The sequence below is a fragment of the Hibiscus syriacus genome, unplaced genomic scaffold (genome assembly GCF_006381635.1).
Source record: "Hibiscus syriacus cultivar Baekdansim isolate YM2019G1 unplaced genomic scaffold, ASM638163v2 tig00111466_pilon, whole genome shotgun sequence".
Taxonomy (NCBI): domain Eukaryota; kingdom Viridiplantae; phylum Streptophyta; class Magnoliopsida; order Malvales; family Malvaceae; genus Hibiscus; species Hibiscus syriacus.
This window is the reverse complement of record NW_024063099.1, coordinates 24,792-31,181: the sequence shown is the minus strand read 5'-3', so window position 1 is coordinate 31,181 and position 6,390 is coordinate 24,792. Positions and strand designations below refer to the sequence as shown.

The window sequence follows — 6,390 nt, the reverse complement described above, 5'->3', positions numbered from 1 at the left end:
TAAAATCCATTTTGAATTTTAATAGATCTATTATTACTGTAACTATCCGGACTTGAAAAACTTGAATTCCTGTTTATATTTATTACTACTGTGACTTTCTGAACTTAAAAACTTTATTATAATATGTTGAATTATTGTCTTATTTTATAAGGTTAATAATGTAATATTATTTTAGGATGTTTAGTCTCATACAAAAGAAATTAAAATATTTCTTCTTCAGCCACCCGCTTTGAATTTGAAAAAAATATTAGGGTAGAATACACCGTTGGCAACTCAACTATGGGCCCCTTTTACATTTTTTATCGATTTTTCAATTTTGTCAATCAGACTACTTAACTATTTAATTATTGTCAATCAGCCCAGTTACCGTTAACAATTGATGGAAGTACTGACATACAGTTAAAGAAATTGGTTGAATTATATATATATATATATATATATATTTGTTAACTTTATATATTATATGTTGCACTTCAACACCAAGCGCGTGCTTAGCTTTGGTGGTTTGGGCGTTCAGTATTTCTATCAATTGTTAAAGGTAGGTAGTCTGATTAACAAAATTGAAAGATCGGTGACAAAAGTAAAAGGGTCAATAGTTAAGTGGTCAATAGTATATATAGTTTATCCAAAAAAATTATACTAACTTCAACTTAGAAAATTTGAATTATTGTTTTTTATTAGAACATTTTTTTGGAAGAAAATCGTTGATTGTATTAATAATAAAGGATATCATGTAGAACAATGTCATGCTCAACACGAATGAGAATCTTTTTTTTTATTAGAACTTGAATTATTGTTTTGTCTTTATTTTATTAAATTGACTTCTTAAAAGAGATTTCGTTGAGGTCAGTTTGAATTAAAAAATATTTTTTAAAAAAGCATACTAATATTTTGGATTATTTTTTTAGTTTAACATTTTATTTGTTTTGTTTAGATATTTTTTTTGAAAAATAGACTGTTGAAATTTCATAAGATAAAAAACAATTATAAAAAATTGATATTAAAAATAATATAAAATTGCGATAGTTATATTCATATTTGTAAAATTATAAAAATATTTATAATAGTATAAGTATATAAAATATGAGAAATTCAGGGATGGTAATTTTATTTAAATTTGATGGATTTTGATCCAACGTAGATTTATAGTCAATTTTTATATTAAAATTTGTGTTTCGATCATATTTGAGTTTAAGATAAAAAAATTCTGATATGAAATTATAATATAATTGTTTTCTATAATCTTTATAGAAATTTTTATAATATCTCTGTTTTTATATATTTTTTCAATTAACTCCTTATTTTATTAAATGAAAATGTATATTTGTATTAGATTGGATGTGAATTTAACTCTAAAATTCAGATCAAATTTTGGATCAGATTAAATCTTTAAACTCATATATGATCGAGTGGAGGATTGTGATACTCAAGTTAAACTTGAATCAGTGAAAAATCTGACCATACTCATTATTATCCCTAAATAAAATAAAATAAAATAACTTTTGTAACTTTCGAATTAAAAAATTGCGCTATTAAAATCTCCTTTATATCGTTTTATAACTTTTAAAATTTCTTAATATTTTATGTAAATAAAAAATTATTTTTTGAATTCAAAAAATAATTAAAATTTTAAATGCTTATTTTAGTATTTTTATTATATTATTCTAGGATATTTAATTTTGTAAAAAATTAAAAATTAAAATATGATTTAGATTGTGTATTGATACAAGAAAACAAGATGATAGCTTACGTTTCTCGACTGTTGATACCGTATTAATTGAATTATTTGATGTATCGAGCATGCAAGTCATCTTTGCTCTAAAAAATTTGAGGCATTGTCTATATGGTGAGAGATTTCACCTGTTCACATATCATAAGAGCATCGAGTATACATATATAAGTTGATACCCTATTAATTGAATTATCTGATGTATCGAGATTGTGAGTCATCCTTGCTCTAAAAAATTCAGGGCATTGTCTATATGGTATTAGCTGACCCTATTCTCATATGTAATGGGGTAAGGGGAAGTTAGGATAGTAAGCTGCCCCCAACGTCAGGTTGAGAGCAGCTTCCGTAGGAGACCTCCGACAGTCAGAATTATGAATTGTCCACCGTGGGACTCGATCCTACGACCACAAGGTTAAGAGCCTTGTGCTCTTACCAACTGAGCTGGACGGACAATTCAACATGTTCACATATCATAAGAGTCTCAAGTATTATATATATATATATATATATATATATATATATATATATATATATATATATATATAAAAGTTGATACCCTATTAAATGAATTATGATGCTTAATAAACTGAAACAAACAAAATTATGTAAGTTGGTGCGAACCGTGTCATATGCATAGTTACATATATATATAGTGATTCATTGAACTACAAAGCATCGTTGCGTAATCCACTGTGTTTAATCAGCTTTTGAAATTGAAGTGTCCTCCCAAGCTTCGTTTCCTGATTTGGAAATATCTTCATAATTGTGTCCCTGCTTTTCATTATTTGTGTATAAAGCGAATCATGCATGCCCTCGTTGTAGAGCTCCTATTGAAGATATAACCCATGTATCTCGAGACTGTCCTTTTGCTACTCAGGTTTGGAATAAGCTAAACACTTACTGGCCTACAACAGTCTCTAATGTGGAATTTAAAGAGTGGCTATCTTGGCTTTTCAAACATAGTGACTCTAATGCGAAATACTGTCTGGTGCTTATGGCATGCTCGTAACATTCTTATTTATGAAAACAAAATGCAGCGTGTGGTTACTGTTGTTACCACAATTAAAAGCTTTGAGCAGGATTTTGGAGGGTTGTCTCTCTCATCGGTCTTCATGGCGAAAGCATTTGCAGCTTACCACGTGCTTCTTTTTGCGAAGGATTTAGGTTTTTCTCATGTAATTTTGGAAAGTGACTCGAACTCCATTATCAGCAAACTCAAATGGATAAAATTCATTTTTTTAAAAGTTGTCTGTAAATTTAATGGGGAAATTAAAAAGTCAATGAAACTTTTATGGATTAATCTTTTTATTTTACCAAGAAAAATACAATATTTGTATATGTGTCGTTTCTTACAAGGTAGTCGTAATTGTCAGATCTTGACTTTTCTGGTATTTTTGTAATTTTCAGACAGATGAGATCAGCTTTTAGGGCTTTGTTTTAAAATTGTGAATGCTTATTTCAGTGCCTGTTTATTATATTATTTCAGGATGTATAATTTAATAATAAAGAAATTAAAATCCATTTTGAATTTTAATAGATTTATTATTACTGTAACTTTCTGAACTTAAAAATTTTATTGTAATATGTTGAATTATTGTCTTATTTTAAAAGGTTAATAATGTAATATTATTTTAGGATGCTTAGTCTCATACAAAAGAAATTAAAATGTTTCTGCAGACTCTTTCAATTATTAGGGTAAACTACACCGTCGACCACTCAATTATGGGCTCCTTTTACCTTTACCACTGATCTTTCAATTTTATCAATCAGATCACTTAACTATTTAATTGTTGTCAATAAAACCATTTACCGTTAATAGTTGATGGAAGTACTGACGTGACAGTTAAAGAAATTGGTAGAATTATATATATATTTGTTAACTTTATATATTATTTGTTGCACCACCAAGTGTGTGCTCAGCTTTGGTGGTTTGGGCGTTGGTTTGAGAACCAACAATGCCCAAGTTCAAGCTCCACTCCTCTTTTTCTTTGTGATTTATTCTTTAACGGTAAGTGATCTGATTGATAAAATTAAACGATTGATGATAAAAGTAAAAGTGATCAATTGTATAATTTATCCAAAAAAATTATACTAATTTCAACTTAGAAAATTTGAATTATTGTTTTCTATTAGAATTTTTTTTTGGAAGAAAACGTTGATTGTATTAATAATAAAAGATATTATATAAAACAATGTCATAGATACATTCAGCACAATCATAAGAGAAATATAACGAGCTGCACACCCAGAGAAATATAACGAGCTGCACACCCAGAGAAAACAACCGAGCTGCACATGCAATGGCGAAGGAAGGATTGTCCTCGCCTGAGGATCGTTTCTGGGCTTTTTGTTTCTATTGGCTTTTCAGTTTCTTGTAATTTCTTTATTCAATAAATGCAAACGACTTTTTAATTAAAAAAGAAAACCAAAGAAATTTGGTAGAAAGAGATACAATAATAGTCCAGTAGGAGTACATTATATAGCAATTACTATATGTAGAGCTCGGAATTGGTTAACCTTGGTGTGGGAATGACAAGTAAAGGCTCCTTCTTCTTCATAACAATCCCAAATTTGGTGGACATGTCAATCACTGTTCCCCGTGGCAATTTCCACCCAAAAGAATGCAGCAACGAGGCCAATATGAAATACAACATCTTCTCCGCCAAGGGAAGCCCTGGGCACCTTCTCCTACCTGACCCAAATGGCATGAACCTAAAATCATTTCCACAATAATCAAACGTCCCGTGAATCTCATTCAAGAACCTCTCAGGTTTGAATTCTAAGGGACTGTCCCAAACATGTGGATCCCTGTGAATGAACCACGTATTTAAGAACACCCTGCTGCCCTTTGGGATGGTATAGCCACCGAGATCGACCGATTCCGCCGAACAACGTTGAACCAGAAGCGGCAACGGTGAACGCAATCGGAACGTCTCCTTTATCACTGCATTTAGGTACCTTAAATTAGGTAAGTGGGACTCTTCAACGGAGTTGTTTAGCCCAACAACATCGGCTAACTCTTGCTTCACTTTCTCCATGATTTCTGGATGCTGTATTAGCTCCGCCATTGTCCACTCTACCATAGTTGTAGTAGTATCCGTGCCATCCACCACAGTGTCCTATGTTAAAAAAAATTAATAATATGTATGTATGCATGAATATTTGTACCACTCACAACAGTGTCCTATGTTAAAAGAAAAAAGCATTAGCTTGTGAATAAATGAATGAAAAATAGAATGTTACCGTGAGCAGACCCTTGACTTGATCCATTGTAAGAGATGATGCGTTATCTTCATTCTTATTGCTTTCCAGATGCAAGAGCAATTGTAAGAAGCCTAATTTTTGGTCATTTTTTTCCTCCTCGGCCGCCACTTGAATCAGAGACTCAAGAAGTTGATTAAGCAGTTCATGGATTTCATTCATCCTCCTTTCAATACCTTGTATATCAAACCGTGCAATCGATGGGAAAATATCAGAGACGTTGGGTTTTCCAATCAACACCATTTGTTCAGCAGAGATCTCTTTGAAATGATCCTTAATGGTGTCCCCTTTCTCCCCTCCGAATTTGCCTCCCAAAATCATACTGATGGTCGCATTAACCGATACTAAAAACGCCAATTTCCCAATGTCAACCGGCTTGCCAGCGTTTTCATACACATCCCCAATAGCTCTCGCCACTTGTTCTCTTCGTAGACCATAACAGGCGTTGAGTCTAACAGTGGTAAGCAACTCGGTTGCCAGAACTTTGCGCTTGTTTTTCCAGGAGGGGCTGCTGTATGAATCGAATGCAATATCGTTGCAGCCGAAGCTAGCGATTTGTGCAGCAATGGGCGGATCTCGCTCGGAGAACGTTACGTCGTGGTCGCGAACCACTTGTTTAGCTAGTTCCGGTGAGCTAATCACGACGTATAACTTGTTCCCGAGCCAAAGTTTGAAGATGGGGCCATAGACTCCAGCCAGTTTTGTGAAGACTAGGTGAAGATTATCGATGCCAAGAAATGGAAGATATCCGACTATCGCAGCCCTCGAGGGCCGGGCGGTAACCGAGCAAGGCTCTTCTTGGAGTTCCAGTGTGAAACTGCCCATAAGGCCATCAGAAATGAGAAAACTGCTGCAAAGACTGCCTCTTTCTGCTTGCTCAAATCCAGCAGCCATGAATACAAGGCTGAAGCTGTATGTAACATTGTGGTTGGTCCAAAGGAAAGATGAAATTTCAGGCTAAAAGTTGTGAAGTAATGTGAAAGTAGATATGATTTTAAAGGAGATTTAACTAGATAGGACAACAGCAACCATGCAATGGAAGACTAGCAAATTGCAAACTTGGCTGGGAGCTGGCCTCCTGTACTAGATTAGCTATTTCTCTTTCTGTGATGTTCATATTCTTGGATTTTTTTAAGTTTACATTTTGGGTAACTATACTAATGATTAGGCAGGGAAACGAACGAAGGCATGTTCATGTTTATTTTTTTAACTTTAACTGAACAAACGAATAAACACATACAATTAAATGAACGAATTTTCTTGTTCGCATTCGTTCATTAAGAAATTCAGTTTGTTCGTGTGTTCATTCATGTTTGTTCTTTAAAATGATAAAAGAATACAAATGAATGAACATACATGAACACAAACAAACGAACATAAACGTACATAAACGAACGTAA

The 6,390-nt window shown here is 32.7% G+C and overlaps 1 pseudogene; it reads right to left on the bottom strand.

Moving 5' to 3' along the window:
* Positions 1–4,218: 4,218 nt before the first annotated feature.
* Positions 4,219–5,913, bottom strand: LOC120163596 (annotated as a pseudogene).
* Between the last annotated feature and the right edge of the window lie 477 nt (positions 5,914–6,390).